This window comes from Heptranchias perlo, chromosome 32, assembly GCF_035084215.1.
Source record: "Heptranchias perlo isolate sHepPer1 chromosome 32, sHepPer1.hap1, whole genome shotgun sequence".
NCBI lineage: Eukaryota > Metazoa > Chordata > Chondrichthyes > Hexanchiformes > Hexanchidae > Heptranchias > Heptranchias perlo.
In genome coordinates this window covers 7,351,554-7,368,904 of record NC_090356.1, presented here as the reverse complement: position 1 = coordinate 7,368,904, position 17,351 = coordinate 7,351,554, and the positions used below count along the sequence as shown (strand labels likewise).

Here is a 17,351-nt window from a genome sequence, read left to right as displayed (position 1 = left end):
TCTAGCTTCCCTTAAATGCATCAATGCTCGTCGCCTCAACAATTCAGTTTGGTAGCAAGTTCCATAGTCTAACCACTCTCTGGGTAAAGAAGTACCTCCTGAATTCCCTATTGGATTTATTAGTGACTATCTTGGATTTATGGCCCCTCGTTCTGGTCTCCCCCAATAGTGGAAACATCTTTGTGTCTACCCTATGGAACCCTTTCATAATCTTAAAGACCTCTACCAGGTCACAAGTTACCATGACTGGACTAATGTACAGTGGGCTGGTGGGATAATGGTATGGGAGAATTAGGATGGATGCTTCACTCGATGCATCTTTTATCTATCTTGGAACACCCGCCAGAAATGCTAGCTCCTGCTGGTATCAGCGCTCTCAAGACGAATTTCCGAGGCAAGTTGAGCGGGAAAGTCCTGTGTGTGCGTATGTCAGTGTTAAGTACATTTCCCTGAGCATGCGCTTAATAAAATTTAAGGGAGAACCCCCCTCCCACCCCCAGCGTGGGTTTGATCTTCACTTTATCCCCACCCCCCCCCCCCCAGTCCCCCGACCCCCCTCCCCACCCTTTGTCGTGACTCCACACTCACCAATAAGCCCCGCCGACCCCTGGCTGCAAATGTTTAATCCTTTGCATCCCTTCGGCAGTGCAAAGGAGAAAACAGAACTTGCGAAGAGAGAGGGGGGAACACAGATTCCGGGGCTCCACCCGGCGCATTTTATTTGGATACATGTATGTGGATGGAATGAATGACTGACTAGCGATTCGAGCAGAGGCACGGAGCTGGGAGTCTCGCCTGATGCCCAGTTACACGGTGATGATTTCATGTTGATTTCAACGGTATTTTAACACGTTGCTCTGTCAGATGGGTGACTGCTCACCCGTCCGTGTTTATCCCTGTGCATCGCTGTAGTTAGTTGGGGAAATATTGGATCTGCGATTTGTCGTCCGAAGGAGATAAAGGAGAATTGATGCAGGGTGAGCGTGTCAAGCTGGAGGTCTCCCTGAGCTGAAATAACTCTCTGGAGGTAAATTGATGTGTTGTCCTTTTTTTTTCCCTTTAAAAAATCCCCTTTCTCTCCGTTCCTAATTTATAAATCGTTATGCAGAACTATTTTTACATAAGGGGATAAGATTCCAACGCAAAGTTCTCGAGATTGAATATTTAAATAATATGTTAGCAGAGAAATGACAGGGATTTGCTCATTTCAGATTCCCAGAAACTATTTTTCAGGATTATCGGCCCCCTCCAAAAATAAATCCAAGGCAAAGTTGATTCAGCAAAATACATTAAATTAAATGGCCAAATAAATACTGATGTAACGTATGAAATAATAAACGATAGGGTTGGAAGAGGGAAATATACAATGTATATAAATAGCAGATATTCCATATAAATAACAACCGTTGAAAAAAAATTGCAATTACAATGTAGCAGTATTTATTGAATAATATAAATTGGGATTTATTGAATATTCACTGTATTTAAATGCATAGAGTTTCAAACTAAACCGAGTCTTTCGCTTTAGTCCTCATTATTTGCAATTATTATTTCATATGATTAATTTTTTGTGCTATCTTCTCTTTGCGGAACTCCGCACCCTTCAGAAATTGCATGAAATTAACTGGTTGTTCTCGCCCCCCTCCCCCCCTTCTCAATTAGGCGCGTGCCCGAGAGAGCGCGCTCGCGTTAACTTGGCAGTCGCGCCCCCGGATGTGCCTTCCCTTCCCCCCCCCCCCTTCAGTGGTATTGGTTTTCATTCTTGGCGTTGAGGCTCGTGTCCGCGTTTTTTCTGAGCGCGGGCCCGTGGGTAAGCACGCGCCCGGTTTGATTTCCGAGAATGCGCGTGCACGAAAGAAGCCCCCCCTCCCATCCCTTGGCTGTGGTCCTTAAAGGACATGGTCCATCTGCACCTGCGGCAGGACAGAAGGGGCTGGTTAAATGAGCCCAGGCTCCTCCCTCCTCGCCCCTCCCCTTTAACACTTAATTAGAAGATAAATGCGAGTTGCACCAAATCGGTAAAGTACAAATGTACAGAGTTATTTCCACCTGTTGGATTTCAGAGAAAAATTAGATGGGTGCCCACGATCATTCATCAGTGTCGCTGTAAAGAAGTTGAGTCCTTTCAGGCTGGAATTCCCTCCCTAAACCTTTCCACCTCACCACCTCTCTCTCCTTTGAGATGCTCCTGAAAAACTACCTCTTTGACCAAGCTTTCAGTCACCTGTCCTAATATCTCCTTATGTGGCTCGGTGTTAAATTTTGTTTGATGGGGCTCCTGTGAAGTGCCTTGGGATGTTTTACTATGTTAAAAGCGCTATATAAATGCAAGTTGTTGTTGATGTGAATAGCTGATGTATAGTGCATGCTGTTTTAGAAATCAATATACATATATGTTAATTGTTTAATTATAATACCTCCTGCCATATCGGGCATTGAGGTTAATACCTCCCAGTGTTAATGCCCCACATCCAATCTATCCCTGGAATTGCTGATTTCCACCTTCGGAAGATTCCCTACCTCAGGCTGATAAGTGGCAAGTAACATTCGCGCCAGACAAGTGCCAGGCAATGACCATCTCCAACAAGAGAGAGTCTAACCACCTCCCCTTGACATTTAACGGCATTACCATCACCGAATCCCCCACCATCAATATCCTGGGGGTCACCATTGACCAGAAACTTAACTGGACCAGCCACAAAAATGCTATGGCTACAAGAGCAGGTCAGAGGCTGGGTATTCTGCGGCGAGTGACTCACCTCCTGACTTCCCAAAGCCTTTCTACCATCTACAAGGCACAAGTCTGGAGTGTGATGGAATACTCTCCACTTGCCTGGATGAGTGTAGCTCCAACAACACTCAAGATGCTCGACACCATCCAGGACAAAGCAGCCCGCTTGATTGGCACCCCATCCACCACCCTAAACATTCACTCCCTTCACCACCGGCGCACTGTGGCTGCAGTGTGTACCATCCACAGGATGCACTGCAGCAACTCGTCAAGGCTTCTTCGACAGCACCTCCCAAACCCGCGACCTCTACCACCTAGAAGGACAAGGGCAGCAGGCACGTGGGAACAACACCACCTGCACGTTCCCCTCCAAGTCACACAACATCCCGACTTGGAAATATATCACCGTTCCTTCATCGTCGCTGGGTCAAAATCCTGGAACTCCCTTCCTAACAGCACTATGGGAGAACCTTCACCACATGGACTGCAGAGATTCAAGAAAGCATTCTCAGGGGCAATTAGGGATGGGCAATAAATGCCGGCCTCGCCAGCGACGTCCACATCCCATGAATGAATTTTTAAAAAGTACCTACCTCCCAGTCCCCGCTCCCCCTTCCACGGGCACCTTTTGTTACTTCCAAACCGGACTTGTAGCCAGACTCCCGAACTCCACTCTACACAACAAACTCCAACTCACCCAGAGCCCTAAAGCCCACACCCTTTCCTGCACTCAGTCCTCACTCATTGCCCCAGTCATTATTACCGTCCACAGGAGCCCATACCCTCAGCGCATTGATTTCAAAATCCTTGTCCGCATGTATAAATCCCTCCATGATCTCACTCAACTTTACCAGCAATGTCCTCCAGCCCTACATCCCAGCTTGCACCTTTCGCACTTGTGAGCCTGGACTACTGTGCAGCCCCCAGTTCACCACCAGTATCAGAGACTTCATCCATCGTGTCCCTGAACTCTGGAATTCTCTCCCTAAATCCTTCTACCTTGCTGCATCTCTACCTGCCTTCAAAAGTCTTCTCACTATCTACCTCTTCAAACACAAGTTTGGTCACCTCTGCAGACCTCCTAATTCCTGCTTGGTGTTCAATCTTGGTGCCTTTGTGAATGATACTGGGGCTAAATGGGTTAAATTATGAGGCCAGGTTGCATAGACTAGGTTTGTATTCCTTTGAGTGTAAAGATTAAGTGGTGGTCTAATAGAGGTTTAAGATGATTATAGGACTTGATAGGGTTGATAGAGAGAAACTATTTCCTCTGGTTGGGGGAGTCTGAAACAAGGGGACATAACCTTAAGATTAGAGCTAGGCCGTTCAGAGGCGATGTCAGGAAGCATTTCTTCACACGAAGGGGAGTGGAAATCTGGAACTCTCGCCCTCAAAAAGCTGTTGAGGCTGGGGGTCAATTGAAAATTTCACAACTGAGATTGACAGATTTTTGTTAGGCAAGGGTATTAAGGGTTATGGAACCAAGGCGGATAGATGGAGTTAAGATACAGATCAGCCATGATCTAATTGAATGGCGGAACAGGCTCGAGAGGCTAAATGGCCTATTCCTGTTCTTATGTTCCTATGAAGCACCTTGGGATGCTTGGCTTTATTATATGTGTTGGTTGTGGCTGTACATTGGGGTTGTACTGTACCTCCCAATGCATCTATTACTGAAGTTAATACATCCAAGTGCAACTCGCACTGAATCTATAGCTCACACTCTATCTGACATTGAATTAATATCCCCCAGTGCAACAGGCACTGAAGTTCATATCTCCCAGTGCATGGGGCATTGAGGTTAATACTTCCCAATGCATCAGACTGTCCTCCTTGTAACAATATAAATCAAAGTTAATAACCATGGTGCTGAAGTCAATATTTCCCAGTGCATCTGGACTGAAGTTAATTCCTCCCAGTGCAACAGACATTGAGGTTAATAGATTCCAATGTATTAAGACTGTGTGTGTTGGGTGTATGGTTTATTACCTCCAGATGTGTTGGGCACACACCTCTTGCCAACCAGAGCATTTAATACCCGCTGATGTCTCAGGTGTACAATGTTTTGTTGAGAATCCTGGCTGATGGGTCAAGATCCCTAGTACAGGACACCACCAAATGTAAGAAGAATAAAAGAGGAGGGAAGGTAAGTCACAAAGTAGTCACAAGGTGAGTAACACCAAGCTTGGATTTTAAAAGTCTATAGATTTTAGAAGGAAAGAAAGATTGAAGTAGGTAAGGAGGTTCTGGGGAAAAATGAGTTAGAGTAGGAGATGATGCAATAAGTCTTCATTTCAATACACTGAGGATGCAAGGAGGACTGTGAGATTCCATACTTGGAGGGCATAAGGTGGAATTGGCCAGCCTACTTTATAAGTTCTAGAGGATCAATATTCAGTTTGGGAGTTATCTTGCTCTATCTAATTGCGATCTCTATGATGTTTCAATGGAGCCTGAGGCAAAAAGAGAAAGAGAAAATTAAATCTACACTCGCCAAACCTTTGCACGGAATCAGTGTACTGAGCTCCACAGACCCCAAGTTGTGATGTGTCACTGTGTGAACAGCTGTGTTTCAATGTGGAATTCATCAGCTAGGAAACACCTGCTTCCTTGGTTGGTAGAAGCCATTTGACAGGTTGCATTAGTCATTGTCATTGGTACAATGCCCGCTTTGCCTGCAGATTACATTACTCAATAAACTGAATGGAATACTTTATGATGTAAAGGATACTATGTAAACTGCTGAGGGTATCCCTTGAGGTGTGCACAATTGGATACTGTACACACTGCTAAAGGCAGTTCCTTGAGGTATTTGGTAAAGAAAACTGCTCAGAGAATGCCTTTGAGATATCCATTACAATGTATGGTGTAAATTGTTCAGGGTACCCCTCGCTGTATGTATACCATGACACTATATAAATTGTTCAGGGTACCCCTCGCTGTATGTATACCATGACACTATATAAATTGTTCAGGGTACCCCTCACTGAATGTATACCATGACACTATATAAATTGTTCAGGGTACCCCTCGCTGTATGTATACCATGACACTATATAAATTGTTCAGGGTACCCCTCACTGAATGTATACCATGACACTATATAAATTGTTCAGGGTACCCCTCGCTATGAGATACTTAGGGCCTGCCTGTTTAAATTTGTTTTTCACAAGCTCCATATTGACTTTATAGTCAGCAACTTGGCTGAGATTTTGCAGCAAGTGTCGCTGGAGATGAGTGCACAATGCCTTCAGCACTTACCTCCGGGGGTCATTGGTTGGCTGTGAAGGAGTGTTTCTGGCTGACTTCTAGTGACTAGAGTGTTGGACGGGTGCCTGGTGGAACTGTGAGTTAGCTGATCAGCTGATTGATCAGCTATTGCCGTACCTGCTGATTTTGCCAAGGTGAGGAAGGAAGTGAGTGCTGCTGGACAGGTATCAGGCGAGTGGGTGGGGAAGGCATAGCAATCAACCATGTACAGTAATCTGGGGACTCTCAATTATCTGCCAATTCCTATTATCTGTGAGTACAGTCCCTTCCATTATGATGGATAATTGAAGTCCCACTGCTCAAGGTATCTCTCACTGTGTATATTACATGACTCTGTATACGCTGCTCAGGGTATCCGTCATTCTGTGCATTACAGGATACTGTATAACCTACTCAGGAAATCCCTCACTCTGTATATTACCTGTAATACCTGTGTATATTATTGTATAAACTGATAGGCCACCCATCGCAATGTTATTGTGACTGAGCACTTGAGCTTGAGATACTTTAATGCATCCAGTTCTGGTCATCAAGAAACAAAGGAGACATTCAAGAGATGGAGGCAGTGCAGAGACAAGACACGAGGCTGATCCCTGGCGTCTGGGACCTGAGTCATGAGGAAAAGCTGGAGAAACTTGGGCTTTTCATCCTAGAAAGAAGGGGTCATTGAGGTGACCTTTTAGAGGCAGATAAGATGGTTAAAGAAATGGATAAAGTAAACCCAGAATTTTACTTTATATTACATTGCAGGAGTGGAATAAGGGGACACAGACTCAAATTAGTAAACACTAATATTCGGACTGATTATCAGGAAATTCCTTATCACGCAAAGAGTGATCAGCATGTGCAATAAACTTCCAGATAGAGCAGTAGAGGCAAGAACCCTGGAATCATTTAAGGAACAATTGAATGCTACATTGGGGGACTCTAGGATGCTTCTGGATGGATGAATTAAGATGGCTGAATGGCTTTCATCATCCATAATGATCGTGTGATCGTGTGAACAGAAACTGTTATGAACTGTGCTGTCAACATTGGACACAATGGGGATGAGATTTCAGTTGCGAGTCATTAACCAGTGGTTAAAAATGGCAAACTGAGTCCATGATATGGATTTCAGGGGATGGCTGTCCTCCCTTGACCCCTGAGTATGTCGGCACCATGTATAGTTTTAGTAGAGGGCTTTTAGCTAAGCGGTGCATTCTGGGAAAGCCCTACCGCCATTGCATTCTCTTGTTTGGAATGAATACCAACACCATTCACATGAGATAGTGATCCTGAGGTAGAAGGGCTAGAGATTGCAATCTTCTGTAGGAGGGAGTGTTTGGAGTCTGGTTTTAATTTCTGTTAAAATAAACCCCTGCAATTATGGAGAACCCTTTAGAAGGTTTGCAGAAAAGGATTTCCTTTATTTATTTATTTATTGTTAAACAGAATGTCTCTCTTAAAAGAATATCTGCAAGACATGAAAAGTGAATTGAAGGACTCTTGTTAAAGTAGGATTCTGATGACTTGGGTTGGGTCAAAATCCTGTCCGGCCTGGATCTTTCAGTGTGATAAAGAATGAGTACATTAGAATAAAAAGGGAGGTTGCCCACATGCTGCGATACTGATTCATGCTCATGATTATCCACAGGGAGAGCTGTCAGATTCAGCGGACGTTGTCAGGGAGAGGAGAGGAGCTGATGCGCATCCCCAGAGGGGAGGGCTTAGGTCAAAGGTCGAGTCAGCAGCGGCTCTCTCATGCACCCCCTGATCGCCAGTTATAGAATAACATTAGCCCAGGCGGGATGCAGGCCAGTTTCCTCTCTTGTGTGGTTCCAGGGCTTCTAACTCAACCAATATCAAGAATGACACCTTCATTTCTGAGCTATCTTCCGCATACAAACATTAAAAAATAAAGACTTGTATTTATATAGCGCCTTTCACGACCTCAGGACGTCCAAAAGCGCTTTACAGGCAACAAAGTACTTTTTGAAGTGTGGTCACTGCTGTAATGTAGGAAACACAGCAGTGGCGAGACTGCTACCACCGAGCCACGACTGACTCCTAGGTACAAATTGGTCTGGGCTGCACGAGCAGTGCACGCCCCAACCGAGAGGCCAGTGCCGGCCCGAGATTGGGCCTCGGGCCTCACTAACATTTTATGCCTACACTGGCAGCTCATGCATTCCAAATGTCAGGCCACAAACCTTGCTTGGCCCAAAAGTAAGTCGCGGAAGGTGAGGGTTTGAGCAGACAATGAGGGGAGGGGGCAATCGCGATGACTGTGGAGTTGGGGGAGCGCTCCTGCTCCTCCTGGCTCCACAGGAAGGTTTATTATTTTTTGAAACTACCTCTTGTTGGTGTGCGCAGGAGCCGCTGAAGAATTCTGAGTGAGGCAGGCCCAGCACCTACTCTGCTCATCGTACACTAATTGTTGGGTCCTTCAGGCATTAAGCCCATAATTAACATATGCAATGGGTCTAACGCCCCTTTTAGGTGTCCGCCTGGAACGCCTGCGATGCCAATATGTCGGCACTCGTAACGCAGGCGCTGATTGGGCAAAATCTCACATCTTCAGTACTTGCCTCAGTTTTCTTCTCCAACACTGCGGCTGCAGTATGTGCGATCTACAGGGTGCACTGCAGCAACTCACCAAGGTTACTATGACAGCACCTCCCTCCCTTGCAACCGCTACTACTGAGAAAGACAAGACCAGCAAGGTTGTGGGAACACCATCATCTCCAAGTTCCCCTCCAACTCACCCACCATCCTGACTTGGACTCGTATCTTCCCTCTTCCTTCATTGTCACTGGGTCAATATCCTAGAATTCTCTACCTGACACCATTGTGGGAGGACCATCAGCACAAGGTCTACAACAGTTCAAGGAGAAGACCCACCACCACCTTCTCAGGGCAGATGGGACGGACAATAAATGCAGACTTGCCAACATCAGAACAAATAAAACAAACTAATATTTTCTTCAGGTGGTACCGTCTGTGGCTCAAATGTGACTGGCACGGGGAGCCTATAAGGACAGAGATTAAACAAAACAGAAAAGAAGGCAATGTAACAAAAATGTGACCAATTAAAATTGTGAAAAGTTAACGAGGTGTGAAGATTTCAGTAATGACTCCGCCCTTGCACAAAAAGGCAGTGATCACCGGTGAAATTTTTCTACTGAGCTGCATTTTATTTTCTCTCCCCTCACTCTGTCGATGTCCTGTTCCATACGTTATTCTCAGCTGAAGAGGTGGGCAGACTGACCTTTCCTCTACCCACTGCCAGTGCCAGGTACCAGGCGGTGTACGAGAATAGCTGTGTCTGACTAGACTCATCGAATCGTACAGTGTAGAGGTCATTGGGCTCTGAAGGAGCTATTCACTTAGTCTCCTTCCCCTGTTTTTTCCTCATAACTTTTAAAACTTTTATTTCAAGTATTTATCCCTCTCACTTTTAAAAGCAATTTGGATTCTGCTTCCACAACTGTTTCTGGTGGGGACCATATCTTAACAACCCTCTGTGTAAAAACAAGTCTCCTAATCTCTCCCTTCGTTATTTTGGAGATGATTTTAAATTTACGCACTCCAGGTACTCATTTGTTAACCAGTGGAAATAGTTTATCCTGATTTACCTTATCAAAACCCTGAATAATTTTGAATATTTCCTTCAGATCTCTTCTAACCTTCTCTGTTTTAATGTAAATGTCCTCAGTTTCTCTAGTCTCTCCTCATAACTAAACCCTCTCATCTAGGAACACAGGAACAGGAGTAGGCCATTCAGCCCCTCGAACCTGTTCCGACATTCAATTAGATCATGGCTGATGCACTGGGAGATATTGACTTCAGCATGTGGCTATTAACTTTTATTTACATTGTACAAGGATGAGGTAGCTACAGCCTGATGCACTAGGAAATATTAACCTCAATGCCCCATGCACTGGGAGATATGAACTTCAGTGCCTGATGCACTGGAAGCTTTTAATTAATTCAGTGTTAGAGTGTGAGCTATAGATTCAGTGCCAGATGCACTTGGATGTATTAACTTCAGTACCAGATGTATTGGGAGGTACAGTATAACTTTAATGTCAATCCCAATGTACAGCCACAACCAACAGATATATAGTACATTTAATGTAGCAAATTTTCATAGGAACCTAGGAACAGGAGTAGGCCATTCAGCCCCTCGAGTTTGTTCCGCCATTCAATTCGATCATGACTGATCTGTATCTTAACTACATTTACCCATCTTGGTTCCATAACCCTTAATACTCTTGCCTAACAAAAATCTGTCAATCTCAGTTTTGAAATGTTCAATTGACCCCCGGCCTCAACAATTTTTTGGAGGAGAGAGTTCCAGATTTCCACTCCCCTTCATGTGAAGAAGTGATTCCTGACATCACCCCTGAACAGTCTAACTCTTATTTTAAAGTTATGCCCCCTTGTTTTTGACTCCCCCAACAGAGGAAATAGTTTCTCTCTACCGTATCAAATCCTTTAATCATCTTAAATATCTCAATTAGATTATCCCTTAATCTTCTATACTCAAGGGAATACAAGCCTAGTCTATGCAACCTGTCCTCATAATTAAACCCTTTTAGCCCCAGTATCATTGCTGGGATCATCTTCATGTATCTTAACTCTTTGGCCTTGACATCCTTCCCGAAGTAGGACACCCAACTAATTCCTCCTCAAACTCTTTCCTCCTTGACTGTGGTAAATAGCTTGACCTCAATTTTGCCATTTCCTGACAAAAACATGTCTGGAAGCTCATGAGAAATTTGGATCAAAGCTCACGTTGTACCATTCTTTGGCTCAGTGCTTTGGAACTCAGCCCCCGTGCTACAAAACCTGAGTACAACAATGTACAGTACTGTCTTATTCCTGCTTTTAAAGTTGATCTTTGTTTTGGCTGTGGAGCCCATAGTAATGGTTTCAAACCTGTTTTTATAGAATTTCATCCCTTTCTCTGCCAACTCTTAAATGTAGCTCAGAAAGAGAAAGGACAAACTAGGAAGCAACCGACAACCAAGGAGGCAGCAACTGTCTTTTTGTTAAAATAAAGAAAGACTTGTATTTATATAGCGCCTTTCACAACCTCAGGATGCCCCAAATGCTTGGTGCTTTAGAGCCAATAAAGCACTTTTGAAGTGCAGTCACTATTGTAATGCAGGAAAGGAGGCAGGCAATTTACGCACAGTAAGGTCCCACAAACAGCAATGTGATAATGGCCAGATAATCTGTTTTAGGTGTTGGTTGAGGGATAAATATTGGCCAGGACACCGGGGAGAACTCCCCTGTTCTTCTTCGAATAGTGCCATGGGATCTTTTACATCCACCTGAGAGGGTAGACGGGGCCTCGGTTTAATGTCTCATCCGAAAAACGGCACCTCCGACAGCGCGGCACTCCCTCAGTACAGCGCTGAAGTGCATTAGCAGTTTCTTTTCTCGGGTTTGGCTGTGGTGCTCAACACAGTTGAATAGCCTCACTGTTGATGCTCTCACTTGAAGAATGACCACTCAGCCGAAGTACCTGAGAACACGCGCAGTCTGTGGAACTGTACACCTTCAGGAGGGGAGAGGAGTGGAAAAAAATTGCAGTTATGAATACAAACAGATAGATTTCGTTGCAGCATCAGTCTTGGTGGACATTTCAGGATCTCACTGGCACTTTCCATTTGTAAGGCAGCACTGTAGCTTTAAATGTACACGTGCATTTTCGCTCGCTCCATCGAACCGTAAGAGATTAAAAGTGTCTCCTCCACTAAAACACGGAACTCTGAACAATAAACAACATTGGATAAAAGAAACCAGCCAGGGCACAATCCTGCTGCTATTAATTAGAATTAGCCCGTGTCTCTTTGCAATCCTTTTACATTAATCATTATTTCGCTTAAAGGTATCCCCCTTTAAATTACTTGGGTCTTTTCCCCCCTTGCCTTTACGTCGCAGTGTTCTTGTGAGATTGTTATACTGCTGCTTAATTTTTTTTTTAAATCAAGAAAATTTCTTCAGAAATTACCTATTCTTTAATGTAAAGCCTTTGAGGAGTGCAGTAGGTTTTTGCAGCAAGCCCAGAGTATCTTTTAATGCAAGAGTAGATTAGCCTCCTTCTTCCTAGTTGACTAAAAATAGAACCATTGCCTTGTGCTTTTCATGCTCTGCGCTCATTGTGTTAGGAAGTATTCAGCTTCATGGTTTTGCAAAAAAATGAAAGCCATGCAATGAAAATGTTTTTAAGTCTTACAAATGAAACAGTTCTGGCGGTGTCATCAGTGAGAATGCCCGTCAGTATTTTAGCATTATGGGTTCCGTGTTCCATTGAGATGCTGTAATGAATGAGATGGACTGCAGTATCTTAGTACTGTGGCATCTGTCTTCTTAGGGATATTGTTATTGATGATATGCCCTTCAGCATTTATGTATTATGAGGACTTGTCTTCCATTGAGGTGCTGTTATCGATGGAATAGCCTTTGGTATTTTAGTATTATGGGGCCTTATCCCGTACTGACGTATTGTTATCAATGAGATGGCCTTCAGTATTTTAATACTGTCAGTAAATCTCCCACCGTATCGTTAATGATAAATTAGATGATATGCTACTTTATAATTGATGGGGTGCTATAATATGTAGATGAACAATGTATTATTTTGCTGCTATGGTGGAGCTGTGTTTAATTTGGCCTATCCCTTTAATCCACAACTTTCTAATTGCTATAAAAAGGTGCATTCTGAGGTCAATTGCAGGTTAATAGCCATAGGTGAGGGAGGTTTGCAGGTTGGCAAGTGCTTGTAAATTTCCAGCTCGAGGTCAGAAGAAACCAATGGGAAATGACAGGCTTTCTCTTCTCTTTCTACTAATGACACTTGGACGTGTGTCATCTGCAGTGTGAGATACACAGTAGGCGCAAGTCTTTTACATAAATAAATAGATAGGTAAGTAGGTGGGTGAGTGGGTGAGTGGGTGAGTGAGTGGGTGGGTAGGTGGGTGGGTAGGTGGGTGGGTGAGTGGGTAGGTGAGTGGGTGGGTGGATAGGTGGGTGGGTGAGTGGGTGGGTGAGTGGGTGGGTGGGTGGGTGAGTGGGTAGGTGAGTGGGTGGGTGGGTGAGTGGGTAGGTGAGTGGGTGGGTGGGTGGGTGGATAGGTGGGTGGGTGAGTGGGTGGGTGGATAGGTGGGTGGGTGAGTGGGTGGGTGAGTGGGTGGGTGAGTGGGTGGGTGGGTGAGTGAGTGGGTAGGTGAGTGGGTAGGTGAGTGGGTGGGTGGGTGGGTGGGTGAGTGGGTGGGTGAGTGGGTGGGTGGGTGGGTGAGTGGGTGGGTGAGTGGGTGGGTGGGTGGGTGAGTGGATGGGTGGGTGGGTGAGTGGATGGGTGGGTGGGTGGGTGGATGGGTGGGTGGGTGGGTGGATGGGTAGGTGAGTGGGTGGGTGGGTAGGTAGGTAGATGAATAAGTTAATGTACTGTAAGTTTTACAATTAGTCTTGAATTATGACACATTGCTCTCTAGAGAATGTGTGGGATGGTCCCCACGTTCCCCTTAGAAGGTGGAAAAAAATACACTGCCCAACCAGACCAATGTATACAGGCTAAACTACCTGGTCAGATTTATTTACAGATGAAATAACATACAGCAGCAAAATTATAGTAAATACCACAAAATCTAATCAAATCAACCAGTTCAGTTCTCAAGGAGTTAATAGCCAATTTTCAGTAAGTAGCTTCCAACAGTCCATTGGCAACCAGTGAGTTCTCTCCTTCATAGACCTTCAAGATGAGATGTTGTGCCACAGAGACATGAGTTCCATTTTGCTCACAGAGATTCTAGGTCTGATGCCAGAACTGAAAACTTGCAGCCAGGACTGTGTTTTTGTGCTGTGAGCCTTCTTTCATGTAGAACCATTTCTTTTGAAGTAAACAAGTAAACAGAGATGTTTGCAGTCTTTACACATTGGTAGGCGAGGTGGTACTGTTTTGAAACTGTGCCATCCTTTGCGTAAGTCCCTCAGACCGGCTTTCGCACTTGATCTAGAAATCGCAATTCCATCTGTCAAGCCACATGCATTAGCATTTCAACCGAGCTGTTCCAACCACCAAAGTGAAGTTGGTGGCAAATTTTCTCAGGGTCTGGGGCGGAATGCCAGCATAAAAGGGGCAGGAAAGAACAGACAGAGGCGGGAAACACCAGGGGTGAAATTCTTCTTGGGTCAGTAACGCAAAACAGGCAATAGGGAATCGGCAGCCCGATGAACAACCCGCCCGACGAACACTCTGCCCGATTTTCTTTTCCGATGACATTTGCACTGCCGCCCCAAGGTGAATTTCACCCTCAATGGGTCTCCGCTCAGAAGATGATGTGCAGGGAATTGCTGTTGGGGGCAGGGGTGGGAGCGGGCAGAAGTTCCGTCCGCCATCGAAGGTCCAACGTGAAGGAGCAGCATTGGTGGGGTGGCATTGCCCTCTGGATTTCCCGCTGATCCCGTCTCCTTTATACCAGTGTCCAGGTCAAAGCAGCGGTGGAAGTGGGGCCAACAGAGGTGTTCCAGGCCATGATCCTGGCCGGGACAACTCCAGAGGATTACAGGCTGTCCCATGTGAAATAGGCCCTCTTATAAAGGAGGCGGATTTCCAGAGCTCTTTGTATTTTAAGCCGGTCTGAGGTGCGCTGCCTCAGTGGGTCGAACGCCCACCCCGATTATTTAAATGGCTCCTTGGGGGCAGGGTGAGAGTGAACGCAGCGCCACCTCTGGAGCAAGCAGGAATTGCAGGCCTTCTTGTAATATTGATTTTTAGAGGTTATAGCGCCATCATGTGGAGGGAGTAAGAATAGCAAGCATCACCATCACAGCGACACCAACTGAAAGATTTTGCATACATATGTAAAGATTTGCATTTATATAGCGTCTTTCACGACCTCAGGACGTCCCAAAGTGCTTTACAGGCAACAAAGTACTTTTTGAAGTGTAGTCACTGTTGTAATGTAGCAAACACGGCAGCCAATTTGCACACAGCAAGGTCCCACAAACAGCAATGTGATAATGACCAGATAATCAAAGCAGTTCCATCTCACCTACCAATGTGTAAAGACTGCAAACATCTCTGTTTAGTGATGTTGATTGAGGGATAAATATTGGGCTGGACAATATATAAATTAAATAAAATTAAAGACTCAATATTTCCCTATTTATCACCACGAGTGCAGGAAACTGTGTACAGTTTTGGTCTCCTTACCTAAAGGAAGGATATACTTCCCTAGGAGGGGGCGCAATGAAGGTTCACTAGATTGATTCCTGGGATGAGAGGACTGTCCTATGAGGAGAGATTGAGTAGAATGGGCCTATATTCTCTGGAGTTTAGAAGAATGAGAGGTGATCCCATTGAAACGTAGAAAATTCTAAGGGGGCTCGACAGGATAAATGCTGAGAGGTTGTTTCCCCTGACTGGAGAGTGTAGAACTAGGGATCATAGTCCAGGATAAGGGGTCGGTCATTTAAGACCGAGATGAGGAAAAATTTGTTCACTCAGAGGGTTGTGAATCTTTGGAATTCTCTACCCCAGAGGGCTGTGGATGCTCAGTCATTGAGTATATTCAAGACTGAGATCAATAGATTTTTGGACACTAAGGGAATCAAAGGATATGGGGATAGGGTGGGAAAGTGGAGTTGAGGTAGAAGATCAGCTATGATCTTATTGAATGGCGGAGTAGGCTTGAGGGGGCGTGTGGCCTACTCCTGCTCCTATTTTTTATATTCTTAATCCAAGAATGGGAGAGAGTAGAGAGGGGAGTGAGAGACTGGGGACTGGAGAGGGAGTGGGGACTGGAAATCGGAGAGAGGCAAGCGTCATTCAGGGTCCAGAATAAGCAGAGGAATGGGACCAGATCAGAATGAACCACAGTACTACCCAACACAACAATTAACACAAAAGATGACCCGTGCAATTTCAACAGAGAGTTAAATTTCTAGTCTTATGCCTGAGTGTATGTATTTGAACACTAATCCATTTGTATTAATTGTCTACCTGAGGTAATTGTTGCATAATGATTTATTTGACACTGCCACTGTGCTCTGTTTCATTGATTTCTTATTAACAATATAATACTACAAGAATTAAGTTGTTATAATTAATCCAAAGCACTTTGTTCGATTACGATATTACTGCCTGGTTCTTTATTGCGTGAATCTCACCATTATGGGTCATGATCTACGACGTGAAAAGTTGGACTGACCAGAGTCCTTGGGTTTAATTGATTGAGTTAATGGGTGATTCACTAACAGTTCATTGAAGTCGTCAATCCTAACCAATGTCTTGCTTGAGGGCCACTCTTAGGAATACTGCAGCACACTGCATCATAGAATGGTGGAAGGGCTCCTAACTTCAATCATGCTGGTGAAGGTCATTGCTGATTGAAAGGCATGATGTGGAGATGCCGGTGATGGACTGGGGTTGGCAAATGTAAAGAATCTTACAACACCAGGTTATAGTCCAACAAATTTATTTGAAAATCACAAGCTTTCGGAGGCTTTCTCCTTCGTCAGGTGAATGTGATGTCAGATTGAAAGGCAGGCACTTCCCCACAAGAAAAAATAAAACTATCAGGCCAATATTTCTACTTAATAGGTATATTTTAACAGACCACTTGTCTCTTGCTGGGATACTTCTGTCTCCATATAATATTCCTTCGCTTTCTTTTGCTAGCGAGCAGAGAAGGGAGAGGGAATTCCAGCTCAGTCAACACCCCACAGCCAGCCAGCCAGCCCCTTGCCAACTCTGATTGGACATATTCCAGAAGATTTCATCACATGACCTCCCACCTCCAACCGCCCAGCCCCCACGCTCCCGCCATTGGTCGCCCAGCATGTCCATCCACGCAGCGCGCCGCCTTCCCACGGCCAATCGGAAAGTGAACAGACTCTTCGTTACCCGATTGGATGATACTTGGCTGTCAGTCAAACAGCCCTTTTTTCCCAACTACAATATTTGTGCAACTAACAAACAAAAGTGTTGAAAGAAAATTAAAAAAAACACAAATTTCTTTAATGCCCCTATGATTTTTTTCCCGGGTTACTCTCAGCAGTGTGTGGGAGATTAATCTTTAATTTCTGAAGACTCCTGGACAATCCTGGAGGGTTGGCGACCCTATCCATAGGTGGCGTCCCAAAGACATACGGTGCACCAAGCCTGTTAAGGGGCTGTAGGTGAATGGGAGGTGGTCCCCAGAACATATTGTAAGTACCACTGTGTTGGAGACTGAGAGATGTTGCTAAATTAATCAGTTTGAACCTTTCAGTACTGGATATCTTTTGCGCCTTGTAGGCAGATGATGTTTCTTTCTATACCACATGTGTGGAAGAAAAAATACTTGCACTTATA

The 17,351-nt window shown here is 44.8% G+C and overlaps 1 protein-coding gene across 2 annotated transcripts in view; it reads left to right on the top strand.

Moving 5' to 3' along the window:
- Nucleotides 1–590: 590 nt before the first annotated feature.
- The window catches only part of LOC137300813 (probable G-protein coupled receptor 153), a 65,003-nt gene continuing 48,242 nt past the window's right edge, over nt 591–17,351 (top strand). The window contains exons 1-2 of one of the 2 annotated variants that reach the window (XM_067970072.1): nt 591–1,027; nt 17,053–17,206. The gene's annotated coding sequence lies outside the window, so the exon portion shown is untranslated. The remainder of the gene's footprint in view (nt 1,028–17,052; nt 17,207–17,351) is intronic. The other variant, XM_067970071.1, reaches the window with a different exon arrangement.